Source organism: Marmota marmota, unplaced genomic scaffold (assembly GCF_001458135.2).
Source record: "Marmota marmota marmota unplaced genomic scaffold, marMar, whole genome shotgun sequence".
NCBI lineage: Eukaryota > Metazoa > Chordata > Mammalia > Rodentia > Sciuridae > Marmota > Marmota marmota.
Window position 1 is genome coordinate 7,426,182 of NW_026000249.1, and position 14,936 is coordinate 7,441,117.

A 14,936-nucleotide genomic window follows, 5' to 3' on the forward strand; every position below is an offset into this window, starting at 1 on the left:
AAAAAAAAAAACCCACAATGGCACCGAGAAGGAATAGTACAAGTACCTGCTCTATCTAGGCTACTGGTTTGATAAAGTTGACACTTTGTTGGGGGTATTTCAATCTCACCTTGACCCCTGACCTGCCCCTCTCAAGAGTTTGTGAAAGATGGATGCTGCTATTTCTCCCTGAGATTTGTGAATCTACAGGTTTATACTTTCTTTGGGTTTAATCCGGTTCTTGAAATGACTCCTGGCAGTGGCTAACATGCCCGACCTCCAGCTTACTTTTGTGTTGTTCAGAGAAGAGTTGTGGTGTGATTTCATCTTTTAGACTTTGTGGAGATTTGGTTTATGTTCCATTCTATGGTCAACTTTGGTAAACATTCCGTATTCGCTTTAAAAGAATGTCTGCTGTGTGGTGGTGGCCTTGCAGTGTTCTGAACATGCCCATTAGGTGTGGGTTGTTCCTGATGTAGTTCTGCTGTCCTTTGTTACTGATTATTTATTTATGGCCTAAGTCGTCAGCTGCTAAGGGATGAGTGTTCTCGCCTCTTTGCCATAATAGATTTATCCATCTTTTCTTTTAATTCTCTCTGGTTTTCATGTAGGTATTTATTTATTTATTTATTCATCCATTTATTTATTTATTTATTTTTTTAGCTGTAGATGGACACAATATCTTTATTTTTATTTATTTATTTTTATGTGGTGCTGAGGATTGAACCCAGGGCCTCACGAATGCAAGGCAAGCACTCTACCACTGAGCTACAATCCCAACCCTCATGTAGGTATTTTGAGGTTATTGAAAGACTTGCACACTACCTTAAGATTGTTTAATGCTTCCTCAAAGATCTGACTGTTTATCAATGTGCTATGTTCCTCCTACGCCTGGCAGTGATTGTCTTGTGTGTACCTTGAAGTCATACTGAAAATAAAATAAATAAGTGACTGGGTACAGTGGCCTATGCGCCTGTCATCCCAGACACGCTTCTCTCTCTCTCTCTCTCTCTCTCTCTCTCTCTCTCTCACACACACACACACACACACACACACATCCCTACCTTACTCCTAATGCCCTCAGCATGCTGGGAGCCCCTCCTAAATGCCCAGATCACATTTTGTGAACTGGAACCATTTTCAACATAGAAATGACTATAAAGATGACTATAAGGCCCTGGGTCCAAAGTGCCAAACACCTTTAAGCAAATGCCTTGGGAGTGACTACCTCAGTGTGGCAGGTATCAAGAGGGGTTTGTCTCACAGCAACTCAAGCCAGGGGCCATTTTTCTCAATGGCCTTTTGAGGCCCCTGGGATTACTGGAGGGAGGTCACTCAGAAGGCACACTTAGCTTCAGGATGTAGATGTGACTTGCTCTCCTCTTCCACTGAGATTAACTTCATCTGGATTTTTCTATAAGACAAGCTTCCTCCACTAAAATGATCATGCTTTAAATGCTTGCCACATGTTGCTTAACAACGGGGCAAATTCTGAGAAGCAAAGTGATGGCTAATTTCGTCATTTTGTGAACACCATTCAGTGTGCTTATGCAAACTAAGATGGTCATGATGTTACTTGGTGATATAATTTTATGAGATCTCCATTGAATATGTGGTCCATCATTTTTTTTAAAGAGAGAGAGAGAGAGAGAGAGAGAGAGAGAGGATTTTAATATTTATTTTTCAGTTATCGGCGGACACAACTTCTTTGTTTGTATGTGGTGCTGAGGATCGAACCCGGACCGCACACATGCCAGGCGAGCGCGCTACCGCTTGAGCCACATCCCCAGCCCCGGTCCACCATTTTTTGACTAGAGCTTCACTGTGTGGTACAGGATTACATATTCTGAGATTCAGTTTTCTCAAGATATGACTTTTCCATCTCTAAAATATTGACAGCTTTTGTTTTCATGGAGCATGTCAGCAGCTATCAATTATTCTGGAACAAACAATGAAAGATTATCTGTGTCTTTCTTATTCAAAGTGTGGGTCCTTGGAGCAGAAGCAGCAGTATCACCCAGGAGATTGTTAGAAATCCAGAATCTCAGACTACAACCCAGATCCACTGAATCAGAATCTTCATCTCAACAAGATTCCTGGGTGATTTGCATGCACATTAAGGTCTGAGAAGCACTGGTTTTCTACTGGTTCTCAAAGCTGGCCATATATTGAAATTGCCCTGGAGCTTGAAAAAAATACCAATGTGTGGGTCCCACTCCCAAGACCAATTTAATTGTTCTGGGATGTGGCTTGGGCACTGGGGTTTTCAAAAAATTTCCAGGAGGTTCTAATATACAGTGAAGCTGGAAACCCTTAATCTACTTTTTTGTGTGGTACTGGGGATCTAACCCAGGGCCATGTACCACTGAGCCACGTCCCAATCCCTGGGAACCCTTAATCTAAAGGTCAGAGCACAAGATAGTTTGTGAGCCAAATTTCTTCTCAATAGCTGACTTTCCTTCTTACTTCACAAAAAAGATTGAAACTATCAACCTGCAAACTCCCACAACTTCCCTCCAGCCCTCAAAGTGTCTTCCATATGCCCCTATCATCAGGAAGAGGTGAGCTGTCCCTCCTCTTAAAACGCTGATTTCCTAGACACCTCTGCCAGAATCCTGCCCCCCTTCCACCCACACTCTTGTGTTGAGTCTATTTTCTTTTCTTTTTTTTTTTTAATTTTTTATTGTGGGTTGTTTAAAACATTACAAATTTCTTGACATATCATATTCCACACTTTGATTCAAGTGGGTTATGAACTCCCACCTTCACCCCATACACAGATTGCAGAATCACATCAGTTACACATCCTTTGATTTACATATTGCCATACTAGTGTCTGTTGTGCTCCGCTGCCTTTCCCATCCTCCACCCTCCCCCCTCCCCACCTCTCCCCTCCCCTCCCCTCCTCTCTCTCTACCCCCTCCACTGTATAACCCTGAGGGTCTCCTTCCATTACCATGCAATTTCCCTTCTCTCTCCCTTTCCCTCCCACCTCTCATCCCTGTTAAATGTTAATCTTCTTCTCCTGCTCTTCGTCCCTACTCTGTTCTTAGTTACTCTCCTTATATCAAAGAAGACATTTGGCATTTGTTTTTTAGGGATTGGCTAGCTTCACTTAGCATAATCTGCTCTAATGCCATCCATTTCCCTGTAAATTCTATGATTTTGTCATTTTTTAATGCAGAGTAATACTCCATTGTGTATAAATGCCACATTTTTTTTATCCATTCGTCTATTGAAGGGCATCTAGGTTGGTTCCACAGTCTTGCTATTGTGAACTGTGCTGCTATGAACATCGATGTAGCAGTGTCCCTGTAGCATGCTCTTTTTAGGTCTTTAGGGAATAGACCAAGAAGGGGAATAGCTGGGTCAAATGGTGGCTCCATTCCCAGCTTTCCAAGAAATCTCCATACTGCTTTCCAAATTGGCTGCACCAATTTGCAGTCCCACCAGCAATGTACAAGTGTACCCTTTTCCCCACATCCTCGCCAGCACTTGTTGTTGTTTGACTTCATAATGGCTGCCAATCTTACTGGAGTGAGATGGTATCTTAGGGTGGTTTTGATTTGCATTTCTCTGACAGCTAGAGATGGTGAGCATTTTTTCATGTACTTGTTGATTGACTGTATGTCCTCCTCTGAGAAGTGTCTGTTCAGGTCCTTGGCCCATTTGTTGATTGGGTTGTTTGTTCTCTTATTGTCTAATTTTTTGAGTTCTTTGTATACTCTGGATATTAGGGCTCTATCTGAAGTGTGAGGAGTAAAGATTTGTTCCCAGGGTGTAGGCTCCCTATTTACCTCTCTTATTGTTTCTTTTGCTGAGAAAAAACTTTTTAGTTTGAGTAAGTCCCATTTGTTGATTCTAGTTATTAACTTTTGTGCTATGGGTGTCCTATTGAGGAATTTGGAGCCCGACCCCACAGTATGTAGATCGTAGCCAACTTTTTCTTCTATCAGACGGCGTGTCTCTGATTTGATATCAAGCTCCTTGATCCATTTTGAATTAACTTTTGTGCATGGCGAGAGAAAGGGATTCAGTTTCATTTTGTTGCATATGGATTTCCAGTTTTCCCAGCACCATTTGTTGAAGATGCTATCCTTCCTCCATTGCATGCTTTTAGCCCCTTTATCAAATATAAGATAGTTGTAGTTTTGTGGATTGGTTTCTGTGTCCTCTATTCTGTACCATTGGTCCACCCGCCTGTTTTGGTACCAGTACCATGCTGTTTTTGTTACTATTGCTCTGTAGTATAGTTTGAAGTCTGGTATCGCTATACCGCCTGATTCACACTTCCTGCTTAGCATTGTTTTTGCTATTCTGGGTCTTTTATTTTTCCATATGAATTTCATGATTGCTTTCTCTATTTCTACAAGAAATGCCGTTGGGATTTTGATTGGCATTGCATTAAACCTATAGAGAACTTTTGGTAATATCGCCATTTTGATGATGTTAGTTCTGCCTATCCATGAACAGGGTATATTTTTCCATCTTCTAAGATCTTCTTCTATTTCTCTCTTTAGGGTTCTGTAGTTTTCATTGTATAAGTCTTTCACCTCTTTTGTTAGGTTGATTCCCAAGTATTTTATTTTTTTTGAAGATATTGTGAATGGAGTGGTTGTCCTCATTTCCATTTCAGAGGATTTGTCGCTGATATACAGGAATGCCTTTGATTTATGCGTGTTGATTTTATATCCTGCCACTTTGCTGAATTCATTTATTAGCTCTAATAGTTTCTTTGTAGAGCCTTTTGGGTCTGCTAGGTATAGAATCATATCATCTGCAAATAGTGATAATTTAAGTTCTTCTTTTCCTATTTTGATGCCTTTAATTTCTTTCGTCTGTCTAATTGCTCTGGCCAGTGTTTCGAGAACTATGTTGAACAGAAGTGGAGAGAGAGGGCATCCCTGTCTTGTTCCAGATTTTAGAGGGAATGCCTTCAGTTTTTCTCCATTCAGAATGATGCTAGCCTGAGGCTTAGCATAGATTGCTTTTACAATATTGAGGTATGTTCCTGTTATCCCTAGTTTTTCTAGAGTTTTGAACATAAAGGGATGCTGTACTTTGTCGAATGCTTTTTCCGCATCTATCGAGATGATCATATGGTTCTTATTTTTAAGTCTATTGATGTGGTGAATAACATTTATTGATTTCCGTATATTGAACCAGCCTTGCATCCCAGGGATGAATCCTACTTGATCATGGTGTACAATTTTTTTGATATGTTTTTGTATCCGATTCGCCAGAATTTTATTGAGGATTTTTGCATCTAGGTTCATTAGAGATATTGGTCTGTAGTTTTCTTTCTTTGAAGTGTCTTTGTCTGGTTTAGGTATCAGGGTGATGTTGGCCTCGTAGAATGAATTTGGAAGTTCTCCCTCTTTTTCTATTTCCTGAAGTAGCTTGAAAAGTATTGGTATTAGTTCCTCTTTAAAGGTTTTGTAAAACTCTGCTGTATACCCATCCGGTCCTGGGCTTTTCTTAGTTGGTAGTCTTTTGATGGTTTCTTCTATTTCCTCAATTGATATTGGTCTGTTTAGGTTGTCTATATCCTCCTGACTCAATCTGGGCAGATCATATGACTTAAGAAATTTATCTATGCCTTCACTATCTTCTAATTTATTGGAGTATAAGGATTCAAAATAGTTTTTGATTATCTTCTGTATTTCTGAAGTGTCTGTTGTGATATTGCCTTTTTCATCCCGTATGCTAGTAATTTGAGTTCTCTCTCTTCTTCTCTTCGCTAGCATCGCTAAGGGTCTGTCGATTTTGTTTATTTTTTCAAAGAACCAACTTTTAGTTTTGTCAATTTTTTCAATTGTTTCTTTTGTTTCGATTTCATTAATTTCAGCTCTGATTTTAATTATTTCTTGCCTTCTACTTCTTTTGCTGTTGTTTTGCTCTTCTTTTTCAAGGATTTTGAGATGAAGTATGAGATCATTTATTTGTTGGTTTTTTCTTTTTTTAAGGAATGAACTCCAAGCAATGAATTTTCCTCTTAGAACTGCTTTCAATGTGTCCCATAGATTCCGATATGTTGTGTCTGTGTTTTCATTTATCTCTAAGAATTTTTTAATTTCCTCCTTGATGTCTTCTATAACCCATTGATCATTCAGTAACCTATTGTTCATTCTCCAAGTGATGTATGCTTTTTCCTTCCTTCTTTTATCGTTGATTTTCAGTTTCATTCCATTATGATCAGATAAGATGCATGGTATTATCTCTACTCCTTTATATTGTCTAAGAGTTGCCCTGTGACATAATATATGATCTATTTTTGAGAAGGATCCATGTGCTGCTGAGAAAAAAGTGTAACTGCTTGATGTTGGGTGGTATACTCTATATATGTCAATTAGGTCTAGGTTATTAATAGTGTTATTGAGTTCTATAGTTTCCTTATTCAACTTTTGTTTGGAAGATCTGTCCAGTGGCGAGAGAGGTGTGTTGAAGTCTCCCATGATTATGGTATGGTGGTCTATTAGACTCTTGAACTTGAGAAGAGTTTGTTTGACGAACATAGCTGCACCATTGTTTGGGGCATAAATATTTATGATTGTTATGTCTTGTTGGTGTATGGTTCCCTTAAGCAGTATGTAGTGTCCCTCTTTATCCCTTTTGATTAACTTTGGCTTGAAATCTATTTTATTTGATATGAGTATGGACACTCCTGCTTGTTTCCGAAGTCCATATGAGTGATATGATTTTTCCCAACCTTTCACCTTCAGCCTATGTATGTCTTTTCCTATCAAATGCGTCTCCTGTAGGCAGCATATTGTTGGGTCTTGTTTTGTGATCCATTCTACTAGCCTGTGTCTCTTAATTGGTGAGTTTAAGCCATTAACATTTAGGGTTATTATTGAGATATGGGTTGTTCTTCCAGCCATATTTGTTTATTTCTGTTACTAAACATGGTTTGTTTTCCTCTTTGATTATTTCCCCCCCCTTTACTGTCCTACCTCCCACTGTTGGTTTTCATTGTTATTTTCCATTTCCTCTTCCTGTAATGCTTTGGCGAGGATGTTTTGAAGAGATGGTTTTCTAGCTGCGAATTCTTTAAACTTTTGTTTATCGTGGAAGGTTTTAATTTCATCTTCCATCCTGAAGCTTAATTTCGCTGGATACACAATTCTTGGTTGGAACCCATTTTCTTTCAGTGTTTGAAATATGTTATTCCAGGATCTTCTAGCTTTCAGAGTCTGTGTTGAAAGATCAGCTGTTATCCTGATTGGCTTACCCCTAAATGTAATCTGCTTCCTTTCTCTTGTAGCTTTTAAAATTCTCTCCTTATTCTGTATGTTGGGCATCTTCATTATAATGTGTCTAGGTGTGGATCTCTTATGATTTTGCACATTCGGCGTCCTGTAGGCTTCTAGGATTTGGGATTCTGTCTCATTCTTCAAGTCTGGGAAGTTTTCTCGTATTATTTCATTGAATAGACTGCTCATTCCTTTGGTTTGGAGCTCTGTACCTTCCTGTATCCCAATGACTCTTAAGTTTGGTCTCTTAATGTTATCCCATATTTCTTGGATGTTCTGCTCATGGTTTCTTAACAGTCTTGCTGAGCTGTCTATGTTCTTTTCCAGTTGAAATACTTTGTCTTCATTGTCTGATGTTCTATCTTCTAAGTGTTCTACTCTGCTGGTAGTATTCTCCATTGAGTTTTTAAGTTGGTTTATTGCTTCCTGCATTTCTAGGATTTCTGATTGTTTGTTTTTTATAACCTCTATCTCCCTGTATAGTTGTTCCTTTGCTTCCTGGATTTGTTTGCGTAATTCGTTGTCGAAGTGATCTTTCATTGTCTGATTTTGCTGTTTAATGTCTTCCTTGATACTCCAGATCATCTGAAGCATGTATATCCTGAATTCTTTATCTGACATTCCATCTGCTGCAGCTGTTACCTCTTCTAAAGTTGCGTTGACCTGCATTGCTTGTGGTCCTTTCTTTCCTTGTCTTTTCATACTGCTTGCGTATCTTTCCTGCAGGTGCGGGCGGCGGCTCTGCTCTCTCCTTATTCCAATTGGGGTGTCGTGGCTACCACGCCGGCAGGTCACTGGGCCTGTTCTGGGAGCTGGCGGCGGCTCTGTTCTGCCCCTACTCCAATTGGGGTGACGAGTGTACCACGCCGGCAGGCCACCGGGCCTGATCCGCCAGTCGGTTGCAGGTTTGCCTACCCTGCAGACGCGGGCGGCGGTTCTACTCTGCCCCTACTCCAAATGGGGTGTCGTGACTACCCCGCCTGCAGGACGCTGGGCCTGTTCCTGGCACGGGCGGCGACTCTGCTCTGCCACTACTCCAATTAGGGTGGTGTTTGTACCACGCCGGCAGGCTCCTGGGCCTGATCCGCCGGTCTGTTGTAGGTCTGCCTACCTTGGAGGCGCGGGCGGCGGATCTGCCCTGCCCCTCCTACCACGCCTGCGGACCCCTGGGTCTGATCTGCAGTTTGATCACTGGTCTGCTCACCCTGCGGGCACGGGTGGCGGTTCCGCTCCGCCCCCACTCCAATTGGGGTCACGTGACCACCACACCGGCAGGGCCTGATCCGGGCGTGGGAGAAGGATCTGCTCTGCCCCTACTCCAGTTGGGGTGACATGTGTACCACACTGGCAGGCCACTGGGCCTGACCCGCCAGGCTGTCACAGGTCTGTTTACCTTGCAAGCGCGAACGGCGGCTCTGCCCTGCCCCTCCTACCACGCCCATGTACCACTGGGTCGCGGGTCTGCCCACCTTGCGGGTGCGGGTGGCGGCTCCGCTCCACCCCCTCTCCAATTGGGGTCACGCGGTCACCACGCTGGCGAGCCGCTGGGCCTGCTCCGGGCGCTGGCGGCGGCCCGGCTTCTCCCCTCTGGCTCAACGACAAATTGAGGAGACTCGGGTGACTGTGCCTCACCCCCCCTACCAGGAGACCAACTGCTTCTGTCACCGCTGGTATTGATGAAGTTCTCTCCTCCGCCGCTTTCTGCTGACATCAGATCTCTGCCATGTTGGTATCCTATGCGAATGGCAGCATTTCGTTCCCCTTGCCGGGCAACCAAAGCAACGGGTGAGTCCTGACCGGCCCTCAGCAGGACCCGGACCGAGAAGCAGTTTCCGCGGGCTCCTAGCCCCGGTCCAGGGAAGTTCCGGGAGCCGGAACTCGGCCGCTCCGTGCTCGGTGTAAGCTCCTATAAGTGTAAGCTCCAAGAAGCAGTCCCCGCGGGCTCAGTTCCGGGAGCCGGAGTTCGGCTGCTTAGTGCTTGTTGTATGCTCTGATAGGAGCAGGGTTCATGAAGCAGCCTCCGCGGGGCGGTTCCGGGAGCCGGAACTCGGGCGCCCCGCGCTCGGCGTTCGCTCCGATAGGCTCAGGTTCTTAGAAGCACCCAGGCGCAGAACCCTAGCAATCTGTTTGCAAGCCACAGGCGAATTGTAGCCTGGAATTACCTGATCTATGGCTGAATGAGTTGCGGTCAGTCGAAAACAGGGGACGTGACGTCAGTTTACCAAGATGGTGGCTGCTGGCCTCCTCTGTGGACTGACCGGTGTGTAGAACCGAGCAGGACCGCTTCCTTACCCCGTCTGGAACCCAGAATTCAGCCCTGAGTACGGTGCTTGCGCGGCTGGCAGAAACTGCAGCGCTGTAACCCTGCGTCTCTATCCCAGCGCACGCTGCAGACTCTAGCCGCGGGGCGGTTTGCTGAATAAGCAGTGTTACCCTCCGTGCGACAAACCTCTCGCGTTTGAGTCCCTGTAGCCGATCCTCGTGCGATAGAAATCCTTCCTCCAGGTTCCGGAGCACCCCACTATTGCTGGAAATTCCTAACAAGATATCCTTTAGCCGTCCTGACTTGTCATACTCCCACACAGTGAAGCAGCACACGGGGGCAATGCACTCCCCTCGCCGCCCGAGTCTATTTTCTACTTTGGTCCAGTTCTTAAACCACACCCTCAATGACTGACCTAATTCTGTATAAAAACCACCCGTCACTCACTATGAGCCAAATGAGAAAAGCATAATTTTTGTCCTTAATACAATGCACATATGGTTTCACCATTCAGGACCTAGGATGCACTAAATATCTAAGAAGTAATTCCAACTGGGTAAAAATGATTTTCTCTCCCCATAGGGTGTAATAATTGTCAATTACGTGCCCCAGTGATTAAATTTTCTGAGCTTTAAACATCAGCACAGGGCCTTTTTACCAAAGCTGTGAACATAATTACCACATGAATGTATTCCCAAATTGGTTAAAATATGGAGAATATACAACATAGTCACTTGCCTTATGGTTGATTGCCTTCTGCATCCAGAGATCTACACAGCTCTCCAAAAGGAACATGAGTACCCAAATGAGCTTTGGATATAAGTCACCCAGCATGCTACTTGATTTATTAAAACAGTGGTGGCCACACAAATTTCAACTGAGACAAATCTATTTGAGGATGGGCAATGGCTATGGGGAAGTCCTGTTAGAACACAGTGCAAATATTAGGTCTGGTCTGATTCTGATGAAAAATGAAAGGGGTGGGGCCCAGAATCACTGACTGGCCATCAACACAAGAACTTCAAGATCTTCGTAGGAGCCAGGCACGATGGCACATGCCTGTAATCCCAGCAGCTCGGGAGGCTGAAGCAGGAGGATCGTGAGTTCAAAACCAGCCTCAGCAATGGCAAGGCGCTAAGCAACTCAGTGAGACCCTGTCTCTAAANACTTAGCACCTTGCCTTTGCCGAGACTGACTGAACTTGCAATCCTCCTGCCTCAACCTCCCAAGCAGTTGGGATTACAGGCATGTAGCCTTTTTCTTGGCTCATTTCTCAGGGCATTAACCAAACCCATTTTCTATGGTTGTCTACTTTGATTGGGGTTCAAGGCTCATAGATAGATGTAGGAGATGATATCAGTGCAAGGACGTCTCTAAGGTAGAGAATGATAAATGTTTGCTTTCCAGAGAGGCCTGCCCCTGACACTACAAGGAAAGAAGTATTCTTGGTGAACCTCAGTGGAAGGTGAGAGGCCACCACAGCATTACATGAGACTCTCAGGAAGAGCTGTTTTTGGTGAGGATCACCATTGCTTATGTAGCTGGGATGGTTGACTGAATTAGAGGGGAAGTTGGGGGTAAGGGTGTGACCATAAGCTGGCTTCCAGGAAGCAACTTGGATCAGGAATTCAGTGACAGAGGGCCTGAGGGTTGGCTGGTGAGTGTGTGTGGCTGAAAACTCTCTGACACAAGTCCATTCATTTGTGTGCTCTGAGGCCTGGGCATTCTTGGGGGCCTCTGAGATGCCAGGCAGTGGTCACCTTTGAATTCTGGTCACCAACACCAGCTTGTCCCATAGTTAAATCACCTATTATCTTTCTACATATATCAGACTCCTCAACACAGCCTTTAAACAGCAACACAGGATCATCGAATGAGGGAATAAAAGGATAAGAAGTAGTATATACAAAATGGAGAGTGGAATGTGCAAGTCAGCAAGTGGCTGTTTTTACATTCGGCTGAGGCCCTGCAGCTTTCCACCAGACACCAGACCCCAGACACCATCAGGGACTGGGGCCACAGGAGCCATACCATGCAGGAGCAATAGGTCATGTTTAAGGTCTCAGGCCAGGGTCTATCCTCTTGAAGAACTATGGTTTGGGGTGATTTTTTCTGGCAACAAAGAAACCTCTTCAATTTAGAATAAAGGGGAAAAACCTGCCTCTGAAAGAGAAAATACTTCTAATTAGATTGAGATACAAAGGTTAATTTTTTGTTCTGGGAAAAAGACTGTTTATAATCCTGTGTCATTAGCAAGACATTTTCCAGAGACCAGTGTGACAGAAATAGATCCTCTGAGGGGTCACTGGAAGGAAGAGGTGCAGAATTCTGAAGTACTAAGGTCTGGAGTTCAGGCTGTCCCCTTCTCCTAATGTCAGTGAGCCCCTCACCAATTGTTAGCATGGGGACAGTGCCAGCTTACCCTGGGTACTGGGCCCCCTGTGAGGCTGGGCAGAATGGAAAGTTTTGAACTCAGAGAGGCTGAGGTTCAAACATCAGCCTGCCAAACTTTGCTAGCTGCGTGACCTTGGGTAAGTTAGTTCTAAGCCTCAGTTTCTCTCTTGTAAGATGAGGATTTTTAAAACTTCCCATCATACAGAGTGTTCATAATGATTAAGGGACATAATCTACATAAAAGTGCTTGGCACAGGGCCTGGCACATGGAAAGTGCTTTGTAAATCAAGACCAACATCATTATCCTTGCCATCACTGTTGGTTTCACTGTCACTGTTATCATCATCATTGTCATCACATCATTAGCACTGGATTCATCTTCATCGTTCTCACTGTCATCATCCTTATTGTCACATTGGCTTCATCTTCTTCCTCATTAGACCCCTAGCCATGTTTCCTCTTTGCATGTTGAGTAGCATCAAATACTCCCTTGGCATCTGAATGGGTCCACACATTCATAACCCTGTATGTTTAAGGGTTCACTTGAAAATCAGCTGGTAGGAACTGGGAAGGCAATTGTCATAGAATCAGTGTTATACCTGATGGGAGGTTTCCAGGCTGGCACCCCAAACCCACTTCACCCCCAACATAGCTAAGATACTGAAAATTTGTGGTAAAAACAGAAGACAATACTATTGTAACACCAGGAACTAAAGATGGCAGGAAAATGATTAAATAAATACAAAAATCTACTCCTCGTTCAGGTTGGGGGGAAAAGCGGGGGAAGCCAGAGCCTTGTGTATCTTGCATATGGACTCATGAGCATTTTTAAGGGTTCTGAAGTTACTGCCCTTTGGCTGTTCATAATTTCACTTCAGATCCTTCAGGGTTTTTTTTCCTCCTTTGCAAAGGGCCTAAGTATCTCTCCTTTCTTCCTTTCAGTAGTGATTAGGATCATTTTCTCATAAAAAAAAACATGGAGCAGACAAGGAAGAGGGTAAGGATAAAAGGGAGAGAGAAAGCAAAAAGATTTTCTGAGCTAAGTAGGTAGAAGTGGAAGGAGAGAAAATTTAAAAGTATATAGAGAAACTGAAGGAAGCTGTGAGGAAAACACGGAATGAGATCTCCAATTGGCCACAAGGGGCGCTGTAAAGCAGTAACAGCTTGGTTGCTGTGCCATGTGGTGGAGGGAGAGGTGAGACGGGAGTTTCTCAGCACATTGAGGACATGTTGAAAAATAGCACATTGTTAACAAGTACAAGTACTCCTAGTAAATAAGGAAGCTGGTCCAAATTCTGGCAGAATGCACATGCTTTTAAAATCACCAAGCATATTTACTTGGTACTTGGCTGTGCTGTCAGTCCTAGAAAAAAATATACAAGCTCATATTCTTTTGGTGTTTGATTTTCATTTTTGCCTAACCCTAAACTCCAGTCTTCCTTGGGCAATCAGAATTGCCCCCCCCCCAAAAAAAAAATTGGAATTTGCAGAAAAAAAGATGATAAACTCATTCTCAGTGAGGTATACAAATGATAAGGCCCAAGTATTATGTTTCCATGATTGGTATAATAAACAGCATCTAGTCAGCAATAGAGCTATGGACAAAGAAGTAGAAGTCTAAGTGAGGAATTTCAGATGCCAATCATGGGAAAGAAGTTTCTTACTTTCTTGACTTTTCTCCACAGATTCAAGAGTCTACAACTAGGACCAAGTTTGCTGGCTTCATTAAAAGGTACATGCGCTAAGAGCAAAGAAAGGATGTGAATGTGAAGCAGTTATTTATTCCTTTACGGACTCAATCGGCAAACACTTAGTGCTCACCCAAAAGAAATTTCCTGAGTAGGTGCTTCCCAGGTGCAGAGATTTCCACAATATCTAGAGTTGTCTTTATCTCATTTTACTGAATGAGCCACCTCCTGAAACTCTGCTTTCTACCTTACCAGGTTTCCATGCAGAAGCTACAGGCTCTCAAAGGACAACATGCTACTGCAGGGTTACAGTCACATGGAAACTCAGTGACCACTGTCAGTGATGGTGATCTTGGTAAGGAAGGTGAAGAGAGGAAGCTGGTGATTTTTGGTGAACCCAACTGGCTATAGTTATCTTAGCTTGGGTTCTCCCATGGGATGATCCTAAGGCAAAGAATTAACTGAAAATAGTTTATTTGGGAGAAGGTCCCAGAAAACACCAAAAGGGGAGTAAAGCAACAAGACAGGAAAGGAAAGAAGCTAATTTATCAAGCAAGTTACCACTGCAGGCAACTGGAGCTCAGTTCCACTGGGGAATTCTGGGAGACTGTGTAGAACACATTCCTCAGGGCTATGTCAACTGAGAGGCCAGGAAGTCAGGGTGTTTAGTCACCAACTTCCATCCATCACTGGTCAGGGGTTGCTTCTGGAGGATACGTTCATTCCTTGGCACTTCCAGATAGCACAGCATGCAGGCCTAGTGTGCTCCTGAGACAAAAACCAAAAAACAAACCTTAAGGGACAGTCACAGGTACATGCAGTAAGTAACCTTTGGTGTACAGAGGTGAGTCTGAGGGGATATGGTGGGGCACCAATAGCATCTGCTACACTACCATGCCCTGGAAAGTTCCAGTGCATATTATGTGAATACTTAAATGTCATTCATTTAGGCTACCATGACCAAGTGATTCCCCAGTCAGTGGAACCTTCTATGACCCCATGAAGAAGACACTGTTATTTTTAACAATGCCCACACCACAGAAGAATCGGCTCATGGGGGGTGTGCCTCAAGATTTCATAAAGAATAAGGCATACAAGGAGGCCAGAGATGATTATCTTTCCAAAAGCAAAATGTTCAAGAGATGGTCAGCTTGGCTGATATGCTCCTTTGCTAAAATTTAACTGGGGCCCTCCAGAAAGTTCTTTTAATCATATTTGTGCTGGCTGGAATGCAAGATGTTCCTGGGATGAGTCACAGAGGGAGTTTCTTTTCTAGTGATCATGTATTCCAACTCAGGGACCAAAAAAACAATAAATAAACACTACTTCACTTCATCAGCTGCATATTGCCTAATAAAA

At 43.5% G+C, this 14,936-nt stretch overlaps 1 protein-coding gene across 1 annotated transcript in view; it reads right to left on the reverse strand.

The window, feature by feature from the left end:
• Window positions 1-14,372, reverse strand: part of Rai2 (retinoic acid induced 2) — a 23,224-nt gene extending 8,852 nt beyond the window's left edge. Inside the window, exon 1 of the mRNA XM_015488062.2 lies at window positions 14,139-14,372. The gene's annotated coding sequence lies outside the window, so the exon portion shown is untranslated. The remainder of the gene's footprint in view (window positions 1-14,138) is intronic.
• Between the last annotated feature and the right edge of the window lie 564 nt (window positions 14,373-14,936).